The sequence below is a fragment of the Pseudophryne corroboree genome, chromosome 2 (assembly GCF_028390025.1).
Source record: "Pseudophryne corroboree isolate aPseCor3 chromosome 2, aPseCor3.hap2, whole genome shotgun sequence".
NCBI lineage: Eukaryota > Metazoa > Chordata > Amphibia > Anura > Myobatrachidae > Pseudophryne > Pseudophryne corroboree.
This window is the reverse complement of record NC_086445.1, coordinates 728,659,317-728,680,771: the sequence shown is the minus strand read 5'-3', so window position 1 is coordinate 728,680,771 and position 21,455 is coordinate 728,659,317. Positions and strand designations below refer to the sequence as shown.

At 48.9% G+C, this 21,455-nt stretch overlaps 1 pseudogene; it reads left to right on the top strand.

The window, feature by feature from the left end:
* Positions 1-563: 563 nt before the first annotated feature.
* Positions 564-682, top strand: LOC135052769 (5S ribosomal RNA; annotated as a pseudogene).
* The last annotated feature ends 20,773 nt before the right edge of the window (positions 683-21,455 follow it).

The following is a 21,455-nucleotide window of genomic DNA, read 5'->3' as shown; positions in this document are numbered from 1 at the left end:
TCACCTAAACCGCACATTATCAATACCTTATAATTGACATAGGGTGTCTGTATTTATATTCTACCTAATACTGTGCTAATTTGTCCAAATTGCATCGCCTTTTTCCCTAATGTGTCAAGTGGCATGTCATTCTTTATTACTAGAGAAAGATTTAACCTTTAGTAATTATATGGTGTGCGGCAGCAGGAGCTTGGTATTTTTCGATATTATCCATTGTGTCAAGTGGCATATCATTCCTCATTACTAGAGATAGATCTAACCTTCAGTAATTACATTGTGAGTGGCAGCAACAGCTCGGTATTATCTTGCTATAGTTATCAGCTTAAATATATGCTCTAACCAACTAATTGGTTATTACATTCTTCAATCACCAATTTCGTGGACTCTCATTCATGATTCCCGGAACACTGTACCACATTAGTGGGAACTTTTGAACCGGGTCTAACGTGGAAAGCAGATCCACATATTTTCACAACTTTTTTTCTATTCTCTATTTCCTCTCTATCCTCTCCATTTCTTATTTTTCCTATATAGGTGCACTCTCATTGGTGTACACACTAAATCTCTACTACCATACCACGCTGTCAGCGCCCGATCTCGTCCGATCTTGGAAGCTAAACAGCGTTGGGCCAGGTCAGTATCCGGAAAGGCGACTACCTGCGAATACCTGGTGTTGTAGATCAGGAATTAATTTCTTCCCTTGTGTGATAAAAAACACCAACAGTAGTATCACCACTAATTCTAATCTGTAACTCTTCATCATAGTGTTTGCAATAATTAACAGTTTTTTGACTGACTTGTGATGCCTACAAAAAAATATTTTGCCTGAAAATATGGCATTTGTATACAATGCAGGTGTACAATCTTTAGAGTGGTGACAGATGATTACCACTCTAGTTACTTACAGCCTATTTAGACTTTCTTTATAGAAACTGTGTTTTGACCAATCCCCGGTTCCATCAATACAGAAACCCTGTACTGGTCAGGGTAAATGGGGGTATGACTATCCAATGTCTACAACCTTTCCACATACTCTTTGAAATAAAGAGACCAGAACATTTTTAATATTTTCTCAAATTTATTATTTGTCGCATAGATCGTTGGGAAGGGTATCTTCGTTTTACCAATGTCAGTAAAAGTTATGTCTTAAAACTTTCGGAACTGTTACAAATTATCAACCTTTTTTCCTAAGAGTGCGCCCACACAAGAGCCTTCTGTTCTCTCCCTTTTGTAAGCTCCTGTAACCAATCAGGAGCCACCCTGGGCTGCATTCACAAATCTACTAGGTACTCTGGTGGAACGCCTTATGCCCCATATGGGTCTATCTGTGCCACTACAGCCACAAATTCTCCCTATGGTTAATCCGCCTTGGGCGGAAAATTTGTTTAACCAGTTGCAGCAATTAAATCAATCCTTGGTCAGACAAAAATCTACTCCAGGTCACTCCCATGTCTCTGGGTCATCTAAGCGGGCTGCTTCCTCCTCACTATCCACATATCTCTCTGATGTTTCATCTGAAGAGGAGGGGGAGCATACTGTCCTGTCAGGCACTGAATCAGGTGTGTCTGACGAAGATTCTCCATTGCAAATTGATGTCCGTGCCCTAGTGGTTGCTATTAAGCAGATCCTACAAATCACTGATGATGAGGATTGCACTACTATGGCTAAGAAAACTGATATGTTTAAACGGCAGAAGGTGGTTAACAATCTATTACCCCATTTTGACCATTTGGTGGAATAGAATAGAGCTGCCAGCCAAGATGGCTGCCTCACCTTTTGCATGCTCCTGATCATCTCCATAAAACAGCTTAAATTCACCACAACTGACCTCTGAATCAACATAAATATCCAAGGACTTAGTTTTAACTTGTACTACTCTACGCGGACATCTCATCAAAACCAACGGATTGCATTCCTGCGCTGAGAGACACACTGGATTGAAACCTCTGCATCTCTACAACATATCTTTGGCTCCATCCAACAAACAACTTTGACTTCTTGCATTAATCAACAGTAATTAATATACAGTATATTCAGGCTCTGAATTGCTGAAGGGTCACTGTTCATTTCAAATTGCAGGAGCCAGTCACTACCCCCACAAGAAATCTACTTCAAAGGCCTCTCACACTGACATTTCTCACACCTACACAATAGGAATTGGATTTTAACACGTTTCCACAAGCCTGCTTTGTCCTGGAATAATTGACTAAATCAGCAACAGAGAAAGCAAACTTATTTTAGTTATCACTTGATTCAAAATACCCATTGGATTAAAGAGCAGCAAAAGGTTATAGCAATAATGATTATAGCGATTACAATCCAAGATGGCTCCGCAGATGGCTGCCTCGGAGCTATGCAGCTCAGCCAAAATACCTTTTTCCCCATGTTTTCCTCTGCTCTTGTCTACCCCACCGATGACCAAATACAGCAAGGAAGCCCTCCTAAGTTGGAGCGCTCCCGCACTGCTTACCCCAAGTTCTGGCCCATCGGTGGGAGGATCAGCGGCCCTTGCAGCCCTCGCTGCCCTGTGTAGCAGGGATGCAGACGTTGTGGATGCCGAAGTGGATGACAGAGCATCCGTGGCCCCCCACAGCCCGGGCGGTGACTGGCGGGTCGATCGGTGGCCCCGGACAGAGAATGACAGAGGCCCTCATGTCGGCCCTAGAAAAAGGACCTGGGCTCAGAGGTGAGGATGTCGTGTAGGCACCCTAGTGAGGTGGCAGCGGTGGTGGCGAGGGCACCTGTCTGCACTTCCTGTGATTCTGCTCCCGATCGTGCACTCACTGGAAAACAAGTTCGACAAACTGTCCCTCCTTCTGGGCAACGCAGGATCAGGCATTACAGGGTCAACCATCCTCTGCTTTACAGAGATGTGGCTGGACGACCATATTGCGGACAACCCGATGTCTCTGTCGGGCTTCGGTCCCTTCAGGGCCGATTGCTCCAAGGTTCTCTCAGGAAAAACAAAGGGTGGTGACATCTGCTGGTACATCAACGACAGATGGTGCACCAATGTCACGATCCTAGGCAAATCATGTAGCTCTCATCTGGAGATGCTAAGTATTAATCGCAACCCCTTCTATTTCCCCCCAGGAATTTGCCTCAATTGTCCTGATGGGAGTGTACACCCCCCCTCGCCTGCGCAAACGAAGCCCTGGACCACCTGGCCGTATGCATATCCGACATAGAACAAAAACACCCAGACTCTCTGCTTATAGTGCTGGGCGACTTCAACAGAACTAACCTGAGCAAGGGGCTACCTAAGTACAAACAACAAGTCACGTGTGCCACAAGGGAAGGGCGCACCCTTGACCACTGCTACACTACCCTCAAGTCTGCCTTCCGGTCTATCTCATGTGTTGCACTCTGCCTATCTGACCACTGCCTCATCCACCTACTCCCTACCTATACACAGAAGCTGAGAGCGGTTAAGCCTGTCGTCAAGACTGTTAAGAAATGGACCAACGAGGCTAAGATGAAGCTCCAAGCCTGCTTCGACTGCACGGAATGGGGGTTTTTCAAAGCCTTGGCAACCATCCTGAACGACCTGGCAGTCACTGTCACATCCTACATCAGCTACTGTGAGGACTTGTGTACCTACCAAGACTTACCACATTTACAACAACAACAAGCCCTGGTTCAATGCCCAGCACAGGCAGCCATATCGGGCCAAAGTAGAGGCCAATAGCATCAGTGACAGAGCACTATACAACCAAACTCCGCCAACGTGAGGAACAGATGCAAGCTCCAAAAGGTGGTCAGAACCACAGAGAAGATCATTGAGGCCGATCTTCCCTCAGTCTAGGACCTGTACCTGTCCAGAGCTAAAAAAGCGGGCAACGAAGATAGTAAAGGACCAGCTACACCCTGGCCACAGCATGTTTAACTTGCTTCCTTCAGACAGGACTTACAGGGCCGTCCCCGCCGGGTCCACCAGAAGCCCCAAGCGGTCCGCCTGCTGAACTCCTGAACATTGACTGACTAGACATACATGTAACTCACTTGTGTCCATACGTTATACCTATCTGTATGACTTTACTTGCCCCCCACCTGCAAATCTGTTACCTACTTGGCTATTGTATAGCAAACCGAAGACAAATTCCTCGTATACACAAGTATACCTGGCCAATAAAGCTGATTCTGATCAGGCAGGAACCCTGGTCTAATCCAGGGAAGAAAGTCCCTCTGTCTAAACGGGCCTAGGCTCACTATCCTCTCCCTGCAGCGTCATGTAACAAGTGGGAAAATCCACCGCAGTGGATTCTCATGTCACCCGCCTAGTGGTGTCATCCACTCTGCCTGTCGCCACTGTCACTTCACTGAAGGAACCGACTGATAAGCGTGTGGAGGGATACCTGAAGTCTTTTTTTTACTCCCTTACAGGTGCTGTACATAGACCTACTATTGCTGCCTCTTGGGCTACAAAAGGTATTGAAGCATGGGTTCAGGCATTAGAGGAAGAGCTGCCCGAGGATATATCTAACATAGTAACTAAGGTTAAAAAAAGACAATTGTCCATCGAGTTCAACCTATTTGTGGTCTCCTATGCAGTCTTATTATATGACTAGTTATTTTTATGTTAGGACTAGTTAAATTAACTATAATGCGTGCCTACGCACCATAACCCTGAATATCTTTATCCAATAGGAATGTATCTAACCCAGTGATTTCCAAACTTTTTTGAATCACGGTGCCCTAGAATATCAGAATTTTTTCATGGCACCCCTAGGCCAAAAATTTCTTATTGAGGAATTTAGAAAGAAATATTACATTAAGTAGATCGCGTTTATATGTCATCCTTAGGGTCAGTTGTGTGGTGAGGTACAAGATTTGCTTCTGTTTGGCCACATATTTTATGACTGGCAGCCACCAGCACTGGTTTTGCCTATTATATTGACCATGAATAATTTGAATTGGTCCTGGACCTCCAACCCAGGGCACCCCTGCAAGTGTCCCGAAGCACCCCAGGGAGCCACAGCACACAGTTTGGGAACATCTGATCTAACCCATTCTTAAAGGTGTTGACTGAGTTCGCAGTTACTACTCTCTCAGGCAGGGAATTCCAAACACATTCTCCTTACTGTGAAAAAACCTTTTCGCCTCAATGTGCGGAAACTCCTCTCCTCTAACCTAAGCGTGTGACCACGTGTTCTCTGTGCTGATCTTATAGAAAACAGGTCCCTCCCAAGCTCTGTGTATTGACCCCTTATATATTTGTAGATGTTGATCATGTCCCCTCTTAGTCTCCACTTTTCCAATGTAAACATGCCTAGCCTTGCAAGCCTTTCCTTGTATTCCAGCGTCTCCATGCCCTTGATTAGTTTGGTCGCCCGCCTCTGAACCTTTTCTAGCTCCAGGATATCCTTTTTGTAACATGGTGCCCAAAATTGCACACAGTATTCAAGATGTGGCCTCACTAGTGATTTATATAATGGGAGTATAATACTCTCGTCCCTTGCATCAATTCCCGGTTTTATGCATGCTAATATCTTATTAGCCTTCTTTGCTGCACTCCTACTTTGGGTACTGCTGCTTAATTTGTTATCTATGTGAACCCCTAAGTCTTTTTCCAGTACAGAATCCCCTAATATTACCCCATTTAGTATGTAGGTGTAATTTTTGGTCTTGCCCCCACAGTGCATTACCTTACAATGTCTGTGTTGAATCTCATTCTCCATTTTGATGCCCATGCTTCCAGTTTAGTTAAGTCGTTCTGAAGAGACTCAGCATCCCCCTCCGTATTTATAACCTTACACAATTTGGTATCATCTGCGAAAATTGACACCATGCTCTCTAGTCCTACTGTTAGGTCGTTGATGAAAATGTTGAACAAAAGTGGTGATGTGAGACAATACCTGTCTCACATTACTTCTGATGTCTATTACAATCAGGAGGTGTCTACTGAGGCAGGTGTGTTGGCAGCCAAGGTGTCGACTACGTCTGTCCTGGCTCGCTGTATTCTGTGGTTGAGGTCATGGAAGATGGACCTAGACTGCTTTTCTCCCAAATACTAATCCTGCTGCACAGAAGGCAAAAGGTACCACTTTTCGTTCCTTTTGGCCTCAAGGGAAAGTAAAAGGTCAGGCATACCCGAGTCTTGTGATCCCAAAACAATAAAGCCCAAGGCAAAACATTCCTGGGTGGCCCGTCAGACTGCTTCTAAACAAGACAAGCCTGCCGCATGACGGGGCGGGCCTCCCCCTGGGGGACCCCAGGGTGGGAGGCCAACTTCTGCAGTTCACCCAGGTCCTGTTAAAGACCACTTTAGATGCATGGATGCAGGAAGTTGTCTGTCACGGGTACGCAGTCTCATTCAAGAGACGTTGCACCACGGTTATCCCTTCGGATCTGTTAAAGGCGCAAGTTCTGAAAAAGGTTGCAAGTTCCCTCCTGAATACAGGAGTGGTAGTGCTGGTACCTCAGTCCCAGAGAAGGCAGAAGTTATTACTCGACCCTGTTTCTAGTTCCGAAATCCAATGGGTCTTTCTGGCCTATACTCAGCCTCAAATCACTGAACAAGTTTGTGAGAGTGTCCATGTTCCATATGGAAACACTGTGCTCAATTATACTGGCTATGGAACCCGGAGACTATATGGTATCCCTGGATATACAAGATGTGTACCTGCATATACCTATTGCCATGTCGCATCAGCAGTATCTGCGGTTTGCTATTGGCGACCTCCACTATCAGTTCCAGGTTCTGCCATTTGGACTGGCTATGGCTCGTCGGATCTTAACCAAAGTCATGGCCGTAATGACAGCCCATCTCCGTCACCAGGGAGTCAGGATCCTCCCGTATCTGGACGACTTGCTGATCCTGGCAAACTCCCACGATGTCCTCCTCAGTCATCTGCAACTGACGGTAAGCTTCCTACAAGCCCACGGGTGGCTCATCAATTGGAAGAGATCCTCACTGGTCCCAGCTTAGAGCATGGTGCACCTGGGGGAACTCCTGGACACATACAGTCAGCAACTGTTTCTGTCTCCAGAAAAAGTCCTGAAGCTGCAGGACAGTTTAAGATGCTTCCTTTGTCGCCCCAGAGTGTCGATACACTCGGCGATGCAAGTACTTGGCCCGAGGGTGTCAGCATTCGACATGGTAGAGTACACTCAATTTCATTCCCGCCCTCTGCAGAGGTTAATCCTTTCCAAGTGGGACGGCCTATCTCATCGGATCAGATCTCACATGATCACTTTGAATCCGGAGGTTCGTCTGTCGCTGACCTAGAGGCTCCAGGACCAGCAATTGAGCAGGGGCCATCCCTTCTGGATCCCTGACTGGGTCCTGCTACAACAGATGCCAGTCTGAGGGGATGGGGTGCGGTGTTGGAGCAACACTCTTTTCAGGGTTGATGGACCAAGGAGGAATCACTCCTCCCATTAAACATTCTGGAGTTGCAGGGGTTGTTCAATGCATTGACTCTTGCCCTGCCTCTGGTACAGAACAGGCCGGTTCAATTACGTTCAGACAATGCCACCACGGTGATACATAAACCATCAAGGCAGCACTTGAAGCCGCATGACTACGATGGAAGTGTCAAAAATCCTTCGTTGGGCGGAACGCCATCTGCCAGCAATATCGGCAGTGTTCATTCCGGATGTCCTAAACTGGGAAGCGTACTTCCTTAGTCGCCAGGACGTGCACTCCGGAGAGTGGATTCTTCATCCGGGAGTCTTTCGACTACTAGTGGACAAGTGGGTCCTACCAGATGTAGACCTGATGGCGTCTCCGGTCTTGGATAAAGGACCAGGGATCCTCAAGCAGTGTTCGTGGACACACTAGCATTTCCATGGAACTTTCGGCTGCCCTATGTGTTCCCTCGAGTGTCACTCCTGCCCAGGGTCCTGCGGAAGTTCAAACAAGAAGGAGGAATACTACTTCTAGTTGCTCCAGCGTGGCCCAGACGGCATTGGTTCCAAGACCTGCAGGGTCTCTCGACAGATCGTCCTCTTCTAATTCCTCAGTGCCCAGACCTCCTCATACAGGGCCCTTGTCTTTATCCAGACCTGGCCAGACTGGATTTGATGGCGTGGCTCTTGAAGCATCACTCGTGAGGGCCAAAGGATTCTCTGAGACGGTCATACAAACTATGTTGAAAGCCCGCAAACCGGAATCTGCAGGGATTTATTACAGGGTGTGGAATTCTTACTTCACCTGGTGTGCTGATAAGAATTATGATGCACACAGATTCAGAACTTCCAGAATTCTGACTTTTCTGCAACGTGGCCTGGATTTAGGTCTTTGTATGGCCTCTCTCCAGGTTTATATAGCTGCCTTGTCGGTTTGGTTTCAGAGGAAAATTACGTCTATACCTGACGTTTATACATTCACTCAGGGAGTCTTTCGGATTCAGCCTCCCTATGTCCATCCTGCATTCTGGGGCAGCCTAAAACTTTAGCCTGTTGGTGCCTTTGGAACAAGATCCACTCTACACCCCAATGTTTCCCTGTGGAACCCAATGTACCTCGCAGAAAGAGAGATAGCCATGGTAAGTCTACCATAACTCTCATTTTTCTGGTGGGAGGGCAGCTTGCTTGACTGCAGATATCTCAAGTTCCTGGAAATAGATTTCTTAGCTTTGAATGGGATAAAAAAAATGAGAGAGTCCATCCTTTCAGGAGGTACTGGGGACTTGGGGATCAGAGTTCAGTAGCCAGAGCAATCCACCAACGAAAATTTAAAGCTGCATATTAGGCGTGCGGAGCTGGAGCAAGGACCAGCTGTTTGAAGGCAGATATCTCTGATTCTGGGCATAGTAGAGACAAGCTGCCAGTGTCCACCACAAAAAAATGTAAGTCAGACAGAAGCAAACATATCTGGCTGAGAAGAGCAATTAACAGACTTGGATGGGGACCACTGCTTTGAAGTCAAATATCTCCAGTTCCCCAGGGACAATTTTCAAAAATGTAGTACCCCTGGAAAGAGGGGATCCTCAGCTATCACCTTCTACTCCTGGGGCCCTTGGGCAAGTGGCCATTGAGCCCATATGAAAAGACGGCCCTGAGTAAGAAAAGTAAAGGCACATGAGGGGAGAAGGCACTGCTCTTGCGAACGTACAATCTAAAAGGTGAAGGACTAACAGACTGGGGTGACACAGAAAGGGTAGACTATGAGCGTGGATGAGTGGTTTAGGAGGACAGTTGGCTAGGTTTTGTGAAGAAGTATGTCTTGAGAGCCCGTTTGACGTTTTCTAGAGAGGTGGAGAGTCGGATGGGGAGAGGTAGAGAATTCCAGAGATAGGGAGCAGCACGTGCAAAATCTTAAAGGTAGGAGTGGGAGGAGGTGATCAGTTGACAGGAGATGCAACTGATCTTTACTGGCACCAATATCATGTGTTTTTGTGGGTTGGGATGCCGGTGGTCAGAATATCGACCGCGGCATCCTGATCGTGGGAATCCCAACTGGGGCAAGGTAAGTATACTTAGCTTCCCCAATGCCCCCCTAACCCTCCCTTACCTCAGCTTGAACTTTAAACTTATCTCTTCCCTCCCACAGCCTAACCCTAACCCTCCCTGGTGGTGGCTAAACCTAACCACCCCTTTCCCATGGCTTACCTCTCCGGCAGCCTATCTGTTGAGATTGTGATCCCAGTTGGGATGCCGGTACCTGCATTCCGAGAAGTGTCAGGATTTCTGCGTCATATTTCAACTGCCGGGATCCCAACCATCAAGATCCTGACAAAGGTGGTCATTCCGAGTTGTTCGCTAGCTGCTTTCGTTCGCTGCGCAGCGATCAGGCAAAAAAATGGCACTTCTGCGCATGCGTATGCGGCGCAATGCGCACGCGCGTCGTACTATTACAACGAACGATGTAGTTTCACACAAGGTCTTGCAAAGCATTTCAGTCGCACTGCTGGCCGCAGAGTGATTGACAGGAAGAGGGCATTTCTGGGTGTCAACTGATCGTTTTCAGGAAGTGTTCGAAAAAACGCAGGCATGCCAGGAAAAATACAGGCGTGGCTGGGCGAATGCAGGGCGTGTTCATGACGTCAAAACAGGAACTGAATAGTCTGAAGTGATCGCAAGCGCTGAGTAGGTCTGAAGCTACTCTGAAACTGCACAAAATTATTTTGTAGCCGCTGTGCGATCCTTTCGTTCGCACTTCTGCTAAGCTAAAATACACTCCCAGTGGGCGGCAGCATAGCGTTTGCGCGGCTGGTAAAAACTGCTAGCAAGCGATCAAATCGGAATGACCACCAAGGATCCCACTTTTGATACACACATGGGTTTTCTTGTATTCTGAGACAAGAGTTTTGCCTGATCACAGGTACACCATACTAGCTGATGTTGAGTTACAAGGAAAGGTGGTGGTGGGTGGGGCAGGGGTTTTGCAGTCTAAAAGCAGGGATTTACAAGTCATAAGAACAGGGTAGCAAGGACCCCTCCTATCTGGAGAACTAAATGTAAGCTTATATTTTCTAATTAGTATTTGATGTTATGTGACATTACTGAATTTAAACATAAACTGTCCTACAATAGGGCAGCCATCCTGTCCATCCTCATTTAGTTGGGCTTTCATGCGCATTGATGGACTTTTGTCAATAACGACTTTGGTGATTGGGGCAGTACGTAAGGTTTAATGGTTAGCATTACTGCCTCACAGCACCAAGGTCATGCGCTAGCGTGGGTTTCCTCCAGATATTCTGGTTTCCTCCCACAATCTAAAAATATATTGGTAGGTTAATTAGCTTCCAACAAAAATTAACCATAGTGTGTCAGTGTGTGCATGTGGTAGGGAATATAGGGCCTAATTCAGACCAGATCGCTGTGCTGCAAGTTTGCAGAGGTCTGCGATCATATAGTCGCCGCCCAGGTAGAGTGAAAACCTGCCCCATGCAAGTGTGCGAATGCATGTGTACGCAGTGTGAAAATTCTGCCAGATAGCGGACATCTGCAAATCCATTCGCAACTCACTAATCATCGAATGCTTTTTCCATACTGTGCAGTCTGTGTGCAGCCCAGAACTTACTCCTATAGTGCGATACAAACAGGCTGATCGGGGACGGAGCTGACGTCACACACCCTCCCTGAAAACGCATGGGAATGCCTGTGTTTTCCTGACGCTCCCAGGAAACTGATAGTTACCACCCCCAAACGTCCTCTTCCTGTCAATCACCTTGCGAACACCTTGCGATCAAAATTTTCGCACCAACCTGTTGCTGTTTGGTGTCATGCCTGCGCATTGCGATGCATATGCATTCACAGTAATTCGATAATCGGATGCTGTGCGATTTCGCACAACAGTGATCAGGTCTGAAACGGGCCCATAGACTGTAAGCTCTACTGGGGTGAATGGCTGAGTATTCTCTGTAAAAGCGCTATATAAATGACTAGTAATAAATAAATAATAAATTGTTGCAAAAATCCCAACCCCCTTTGGGAAACCTATAAAAGTATAAACCACTGTACCCACAGCACAATGTTACAATGCTTGTCTGCTCTGTGTTGCCCCTGCATCTGCCCTAGGGCTGCTAATGTATCCTTCCAACTGATGGCCCTTATAACGTCCGACTTCTGCAAGTGTATTCATATAGGGTTCATTCTCTGACCTATGTACATCATCTGTATCTGCCCTCTTTTCTGGATAAATGTAAACTTTTTTTCTAGTTGCTAAAATTTCCCCCCATAAAAACCTTATAGTTAACATAAATTCCATGAACCTTGATCTCCCCATTTCCTAATTCTGTGATAATCGCATTTGCACTGGACATGGTGATAGATAGTGTGGGAGCTGGAGTTGGTGTGGACCCTAGAGGCTTATCATTGTTGAACGTGGCAGCAGCTACTTGGTGTGAAGTCCCACTTGAGATTGGCATGGACTATGTGATACAGTTGCCAGAGCCAGTGCCAGATTAAGGTCCTCATGGGCCTGGAGCTGTAATTTATGAAGGGCCTATTGTGCGCCGCTGCAGGGGGTGTGACTACCGATATGGAGGTGTGGTGTGGCTAGCACCATGGAGGGCATAGCTACCCACTTACCTAACTATGGTTTATTTTTACGCTGCGAGCTAACGTACCGGTATATACGGTATTTGGATTGTCGGAGGAAACCCACGCCAGTATGGGGAGAATATACAAACTCCACGCAGTTAGGGACATGGTGGGAATCAAACCCATGACCTCAGTGCTGTAAGGCAGCAAAGCTAACCATCACACCATCCGTAGACCTGTTAGTGGTGGCAGTCCAATCCACATGGAACTTTTTCCCCCAGAACATTTACAAAATACTATCCTATGACTAAACTCATTAATGAGCATGTACTGCTATGGTTTTTCTAATATGCATTTTCAGTTTCTTTTAACATGCCACTACCATGTAAAAAAAAAAAAAAATGCATTAACGAATACGGTAAAAACCAGGATACAAAAAACAAAACAAAAACAGACAGAATATAGGAGGTCATTCCGAGTTGTTCGCTCGCAAGGCGATTTTAGCAGAGTTGCTCACGCTAAGCCGCTGCCTACTGGGAGTGAATCTTAGCATCTTAAAATTGCGAACGAAGTAATCGCAATATTGCGATTACACACCTCGTAGCAGTTTCTGAGTAGCTTCAGACTTACTCGGCATCTGCGATCAGTTCAGTGCTTGTCGTTCCTGGTTTGACGTCACAAACACACCCAGCGTTCGCCCAGACACTCCTCCGTTTCTCCGGCCACTCCTGCGTTTTTTCCGGAAATGGTAGCGTTTTTTCCCACACGCCCATAAAACGGCCTGTTTCCGCCCAGTAACACCCATTTCCTGTCAATCACATTACGATCGCCAGACCGATGAAAAAGCCGTGAGTAAAATTACTAAGTGCATAGCAAATTTACTTGGCGCAGTCGCAGTGCGGACATTGCGCATGCGCATTAAGCGGACAATCGCTGCGATGCGAAGATTTTTACCGAGCGAACAACTCGGAATGAGGGCCATAATTTGAAGTTTCCAATTAGCTTCATTAGTCACACCAGCTCCCCGTACACACTACACTACCCCTAACCCTGCACCCGCTCCCCGTACACACTATACTACCCCTAACCCTGCACCCGCTCCCCGTACACACTACACTACCCCTAACCCTGCATCCGCTCCCCGCACACACTACACTACCCCTAATCCTGCACCCGCTCCCCGTACACACTATACTACCCCTAACCCTGCACCCGCTCCCCGCACACACTACACTACCCCTAACCTTGCACCCGCTCCCCGTACACACTATACTACCCCTAACCCTGCACCCGCTCCCCGTACACACTACACTACCCCTAACCCTGCACCCGCTCCCCGTACACACTACACTACCCCTAACCCTGCATCCGCTCCCCGCACACACTACACTACCCCTAACCTTGCACCCGCTCCCCGTACACACTATACTACCCCTAATCCTGCACCCGCTCCCCGTACACACTACACTAACCCTAACCCTGCATCCGCTCCCCGCACACACTACACTACCCCTAACCTTACACCCGCTCCCCGTACACACTATACTACCCCTAATCCTGCACCCGCTCCCCGTACACACTACACTACCCCTAACCCTGCACCCGCTCCCCGTACACACTATACTACCCCTAACCCTGCACCCGCTCCCCGTACACACTACACTACCCCTAACCCTGCATCCGCTCCCCGCACACACTACACTACCCCTAACCTTGCACCCGCTCCCCGTACACACTATACTACCACTAACCCTGCACCCGCTCCCCGTACACACTACACTACCCCTAACCTTGCACCCGCTCCCCGTACACACTATACTACCCCTAATCCTGCACCCGCTCCCCGTACACACTACACTACCCCTAACCCTGCACCCGCTCCCCGTACACACTACACTACCCCTAATCCTGCACCCGCTTCCCGTACACACTATACTACCCCTAACCCTGCACCCGCTCCCCGTACACGCTACACTACCCCTAACCCTGCACCCGCTCCCCGTACACACTATACTACCCCTAACCCTGCACCCGCTCCCCGCACACACTACACTACCCCTAACCCTCCACCCGCTCCCCGTACACACTATACTACCCCTAACCCTGCATCCGCTCCCCGCACACACTACACTACCACTAACCTTGCACCCGCTCCCCGTACACACTATACTACCCCTAACCCTGCACCCGCTCCCCGCACACACTACACTTCCCCGCACACACTACACTACCCCTAACCTTGCACCCGCTCCCCGTACACACTATACTACCCCTAATCCTGCACCCGCTCCCCGTACACACTACACTACCCCTAACCCTGCACCCGCTCCCCGTACACACTACACTACCCCTAATCCTGCACCCGCTCCCCGTACACACTATACTACCCCTAACCCTGCACCCGCTCCCCGTACACGTTACACTACCCCTAACCCTGCACCCGCTCCCCGTACACACTATACTACACCTAACCCTGCACCCGCTCCCCGCACACACTACACTACCCCTAAGCCTGCACCCACTCCCCGTACACGATACACTACCCCTAATCCTGCACCAGCTCCCCGTACACACTACCCCTAACCCTACACCCGCTCCCCACACACACTATACTACCGCTAACCCTGCACCCGCTCCCCGTACACACTACACTACCCCTAACCCTGCACCCGCGCCCCGTACACACACACCACTCCCTACCCTGCACCTGCTCCCCACACACACTACCCCTAACCCTGCTGGGGGCGTATTAATGAGCAATAGGGGCATGGTCACCTATGTAATCTGTGAAGGGTGGGTCAGGGTGACAAGGCCGCTAGCAGGATGGTGGCTGTGTCACTAATATACTGAGCACAGTCAGTACCTCACTCCTGCTGCCGCCGCCCCCGCCACTTGCTGTACAGTGCACAGAGCCATAGCAAACAGTCCCCTCGTGTGATATGGCCGCCTATGCACAGCAGCGTACAGCCGTATCACAGATTGCGTATCTTTTAATTGTGTCCTACAGGGCTTCCGTAGCCCTGGAGGACACACAGTAAGAGAGCCCACATGGCTGCCGCCGCGCACACTGGACCACCTGTGCCCTTTTGCAATGGAGTAGGCTGCGTCCCGTGGTGATAGCACAGCCCAGGGGGCACCTGGCACTCTGCCCCCCTGGCCAGCCCGCCACTGGACTGGACTGAGGGTTCTAGGTGGGAGGGTACTGGGATGGGTGCAGTGGGCTGTTTGGGGAGGGAAGGCAGGGAGACACTGGGATGGGGATCAGTAATGGTGGGGACACTAAGCTGGAGAAGGGGCAGACACTGGATGGGTACACTGACCTGCTGCACCTGCGCATTCACGTTCACAACAGCCTCTTGAGCAGCTCTTCCTGCATCATCTGCCATACAGTGTGGGGCGGATACAGTGTGTGACCGATACAGTGCGGGTGGGATACAGTGTGGGACGGATACAGTGCGGGAGGGATACAGTACGGGTGGGATACAATGTGGGATGGATACAGTGTGGGACGGATACAGTGCGGGTGGGACACAGTGTGAGACGGATACAGTGCGGGAGGGATACAGTGTGGGTGGGATACAATGTGGGATGGATACAGTGCGGGAGGGATACAGTGCAGGTGGGATACAGTGTGGGTAGGACACAGTGTGGGATGGATACAGTGCGGGAGGGATACAGTGCAGGTGGGATACAGTGTGGGTGGGATACAGTGTGGGTGGGATACAGTGCGGGATAGATACAGTGCAGATCAGATACAGATGCTGTGTGGGACAAAGGGAAGCAAGCTCTCCCCCGACGCACACCTGATTTAAATTGTAGAGCGTTATGCTGTGCGTTGGTGGGCAGAGAGGGGAGGACGTTGGTCTCAGCCTCAGGCAGCGATTGGATAAGATCGCTGCCAGCGGTGAGAGACTGACTGCACAGCACGTCCTGCAGGGCCCACTTATTTTTAAAAGGAGGGTCAAAAACTGCCTATCTCTGATATCACATGCTTGTCTTCTTTTCTCTCACAGTATCTTTCTTTACTTTTCTAACATACCTTAATCACCTACCTGTCTATCTCAGGTGCATTACTGTTCCTCAGCTGCACTCCTTCCTTACATTCCACCTCTCACTTTCCCTCCCATGTTACTTCTCTCTCTCTTACCTTTTCCTGCCTCTGCTCAGTATAGTAGTGTGTGACATGGATGGCAGCAGTGTCGAGTCCTGGCCCCGCCCCCTGCACGATGTCATGCAGTGGGCGGAGCTTGCAGTATCAGGAAGTGCTGCACAGCCCACTGACTGAGCCCAGCCACCGAGCAGTGAGCACCAGCACAGGCTGCAGCATCAGGGATACTGGCTGCGCGGGGTGCTGTTACCATACGCTGCCTGATCGGGGTTGAGCTCCGATCACGGCAGCCGGACCAGTGGAGGGGTAAGCGCAGTCCTCTGTGGGGACATCGCTATGCAGCCAGTGTTTTTTTTACTGTTAACACTGGCTGCATTGCAGGTGATCCTGTGGGCCTATTTTCAATGGGGGGCCTGGAGCTGCAGCTCCATCCGCCCCATTGTTAATCCGGCCCTGGCCAGAGCCCCACTGCACTTGGCATGTAGATGTCTCTGGTCCTCCAGCTAGCCCATTCTGTAAGTTTGGAGTGCGATTATGGTAGAGATGGATTTCAGGCAGTGGTTTGGAAGCTACTGCGGCCAAGGTAGGTTTTAAGCGGTAATCTACTGGGATGTAGCTGGTGACATGGCATGGGTTTGTGTAGTGTATGCAGGGACGGACTGGGGCCTCTTTCCAGCCCTGGTATCTGTGTGCGCATGTGCGGACACTACAAATGGAGGTGTGGCTGCGAGTCGGGGGCGTGGACTTGTGGTATGCCCCCATATTGCTTAGCAACGAGGCGCGCGGACACTGCAAACATGGGTGTGCCATGAGTCAGGGGGCGTGAACTCACGGCACGCCCCCAATATTGCTTAGCAATGGGGCACTAAGGATGGCGGCAGCGAGGAACAAAACAGAGAGTCGTGAGCTGCGCTGCGCGCGGCGTTCCCTGCTCTCTGTGGAACGACCAGGCCCACCAGTGCATCGGCCCTTTTGGCATTTGCCAAATGTGCCAGATGGGCAGTCCGGCCCTGAGTATATGTGTCGTTTTTATGTTTTACCTTTAATGCAGCCATTGTTATAGAAAAATAGTACAATGGAATATTGATAGGATCACAGCACTTTAATGTATGATTTTTTACTTATTTTTTGCTAGTCAGAGCTAAAGCTAGGTACACACTATACAATTATTGGGTCAATTTGTCAATTATCGGGTGATCAGACAGTTTTGTGATGTAGTGTGTAGACATGTCTGTTTTTTCCAAGCGCTGATAAAACAGTCCAAAAACTCTCATTCAGTGTGTGGGCCTTCTTGATAACCTGCCAATATATTGTACAATTTTACCTGACTACCTCATCTTCTCTGTGGGCGGACATGTTCAAATTCAGTGTGGTGTGGCAGCAAAGCAGTAACATAAAAACATAATGAAAAGAAAAATAGCTAGCAGAACACATGTCAATAGCTTATTCACATTGCAACATTGTAAACTCTTATCTAACATCAGCCTTTGTCTGCTAAATAAACAAGTTAACAGCAGGGGGAAAAGAGACAGCAGGGGGACATTGGAAGTTGCAGCATCAATTAATTAACCACTTTCCTGCCACAGATAGTAATAGCAAATGTTCAAGGCAACATTTTAGTGGTAAGGTAAACAGGTTGCAGTCATTTTATAGGAGGGCCAGTTAGGCTCCAATAGCTAAACACACATACAGTAGGGCAAAACATAAGATTTTAAACCTACCGGTAAATCTTTTTCTCCTAGTCCGTAGAGGATGCTGGGGACTCCGTAAGGACCATGGGGTATAGACGGGCTCCGCAGGAGACATGGGCACTCTAAAGACTTTAGAATGGGTGTGCACTGGCTCCTCCCTCTATGCCCCTCCTCCAGACCTCAGTTAGAGAAACTGTGCCCAGAGGAGACGGACAGTACGAGGAAAGGATTTTTGTTAATCTAAGTACAAGATTCATACCAGCCCACACCATCCACACCGTATAACCTGGAATATACGCAACCAGTTAACAGTATGAACAAAACAGCATCAGCCAACGACTGATCTTAACTGTAACATAACCCTTATGTAAGCAACAACTATATACAAGTCTTGCAGAAATATGTCCGCACTGGAACGGGCGCCCAGCATCCTCTACGGACTAGGAGAAAAAGAAAAGATTTACCGGTAGGTTTAAAATCTTATTTTCTCTTACGTCCTAAAGGATGCTGGGGACTCCATAAGGACCATGGGGATTATACCAAAGCTGAAGACCGGGCGGGAGAGTGCGGATGACTCTGCAGCACCGATTGAGCAAACATGAGGTCCTCATCAGCCAGGGTATCAAACTTGTAGAATTTTGCAAAAGTGTTTGAACCCGACCAAGTAGCTGCTCGGCAAAGCTGTAAAGCCGAGACGCCTCGGGCAGCCGCCCAAGAAGGGCCCACCTTCCTAGTGGAATGGGCCTTTACAGAATTTGGTAACGGCAATCCAGCCGTAGAATAAGCCTGCTGAATCGTGTTACAGATCCAGCGAGCAATAGTCTGCTTAGAAGCAGGAGCGCCAACCTTGTTGGCTGCATACTGTTTTCCTAACCCGAGCCGTCCTGGCTACGTAAATTTTGAAAGCCCTGACTACATCCAGGGACTTGGAATCCTCCAAGTCTCCCGTAGCCACCGGCACCACAATAGGTTAGTTCATATGAAACGATGAAACCACCTTAGGCAAAAATTGAGGACGAGTCCTCAACGCTGCTCTATCCACATGGAAAATCAGATAGGGGCTTTTGTGAGACAAAGCCGCCAATTCGGACACCCGCCTTGCAGATGCCAAGGCCAACAACATGACCACCTTCCAAGTGAGAAATTTTAATTCAACCGTTTAAAGAGGTTTAAACCAGTGAGATTTTAGGAACCGTAACACCACGTTAAGGTCCCATGGTGCCACTGGGGGCACAAAAAGGGGCTGGATGTGCAGCACTCCCTTTACAAAAGTCTGGACTTCTGGGAGAGAAGCCAATTCCTTCTGAAAGTATATAGATAGGGCCGAAATCTGTACCTTAATGGAGCCTAACTTCAGGCCCATATCCACTCCTGTCTGTAGAAAGTGGAGAAAACGGCCCAGGTGGAAATCTTCCGTAGGAGCATTCTTGGCTTCACACCAAGAAACATACTTCCTCCAGATACGGTGATAATGTTTCGCCGTCACTTCCTTTCTAGCCCTTATCAGAGTAGGGATGACTTCCTCCGGAATACCTTTCCCAGCTAGGATTCGGTGTTCAACCGCCATGCCATCAAACTTAACCGCGGTAAGTCTTGGAACACGCGGGGCCCCTGCTGCAACAGGTCCTCCCTGAGAGGAAGACCCGAAGATCCGAATACCAGGCCCTTCGAGGCCAATCTGGAACAATGAGTATTGTCTGCACTCTTATTTGTCTTATGATTCTCAATATTTTTGAGATGAGAGGAAGAGGAGGGAACACATAGACCGACTGAAACACCCATGGTGTCACCAGGGCGTCTACCGCTACTGCCTGAGGGTCCCTTGACCTGGCACAATACCTCCGAAGCTTCTTGTTGAGGTGTGACGCCATCATGTCTATTTGAGGAAGTCCCCAAAGACTTGTTATCTCTGCAAAAACTTCCTGATGAAGTCCCCACTCTCCTGGATGGAGATCGTGTCTGCTGAGGAAGTCTGCTTCCCAGTTGTCCACTCCCGGAATGTAGACTGCTGACAGAGCGCTTACGTGATTTTCCGCCCAGCGAAGAATCGTGGTGGCTTCCGCCATTGCCACTCTGCTCCTTGTCCCGCCTTGGCGGTTTACATGAGCCACGGCTGTGGCGTTTTCTGATTGAATCAGAACCGGTAGGTCGCGAAGAAGATTCTCCGCTTGTCGTAGGCCGTTGTATATGGCCCTTACTGTAGACAAGCCTCCTGGCTTGACCATTGGCCCTGAAAGTTTCTTCCTAGTGTGACTGCTCCCCATCCTCGGAGGCTCGCGTCTGTGGTCACCAGAACCCAGTCTTGAATGCCAAACCTGCGACCCTCTAGAAGGTGAGTACTCTGCAGTCACCACAGGAGAGACACCCTGGCCCTGAGGGACAGGCTTATTTTCTGATGAATTTAAAGATGGGACCTGGACCACTTGTCCAGAAGGTCCCACTGAAATGTCCTCACATGAAACCTGCCGAAGGGGATGGCCTCGTAGGTGGCCACCATTTTTCCCAGTACTCGAGTGCATTGATGGACTGACACTCTTGTCGGTTTTAACAGGTCTCTGACCATGTTCTGGAGTTCCTGGGCTTTTTCCATCGGGAGAAACACCCTCTTTTGTTCCATGTCCAGAATCATGTCTAAGAAAGATAGCCGAGTCGTTGGAACCAACTGTGACTTTGGTAGATTTAGAATCCAGCCATGTTGCTGCAGCACTCTCAGGGAGAGCAACACGCTTTTCAGCAACTGATCTCTCGATCTCGCTTTTATCAGAAGATCGTCCAAGTATGGGATAATTGTGACTCCCTGCCTGCGCAGGAGCACCATCATTTCCGCCATTACCTTGGTGAAAATCCTCGGGGCCGTGGAAAGCCCAAACGGCAACGTCTTAAACTGGTAATGACAGTCCTGTACAGCGAATCTCAGGTACGCCTGATGAGGGGGATATATGGGGACATGACGGTATGCATTCTTTATGTCCAGTGTCACCATAAAATCCCCCCATTCCAGGCTGGAGATAACTGCTCGGAGCGATTCCATCTTGAATTTGAACTTTTTCAAGTACAGGTTTAGGGATTTTAGATTTAGAATGGGCCTGACCGAGCCATCCGGTTTCAGGACCACAAACAGGGTTGAATAGTACCCCTTTCCCTGTTGAACTAGGGGAACCTCGACAACCACTTGTTGACACAGTTTTTGAATTGCAGCTAAAACTATCTCCCTTTCTGGGGAAGAAGCTAGTAACGCCGATTTGAAAAACCGGCGAGGAGGCACGTCTTCGAATTCCAGCTTGTATCCCTGGGATACAATTTCCATTGCCCAAGGATCCCCGTCTGACTGAACCCAGACGTGGCTGAAGAGTCGAAGACGAGCCCCCACCGGCGCGGACTCCCTCAGTGGAGCCCCAGCATCATGCGGTGGATTTAGTAGAAGCCGGGGAGGACTTCTGCTCCTGGGAACTAGCCGTAGCAGGCATTCTTTTCCGTCTACCCTTACCTCTGGTGAGGAAGGAAGAGCCCCGACCTCTTCTGGACTTATGCAGCCGAAAGGAATGCATCTGATATTGAGATGTTTTCTTTTGCTGTGGGGGAACATAAGGTAAAAAAAAAGTAGATTTACCCGCGGTAGCTGTGGAAACCAGGTCCGCGAGACCTTCACCAAATAAAACCTCACCCTTGTAAGGCAAAACTTCCATATGCCTCTTTGAGTCTGCATCACCCGTCCATTGGCGGGT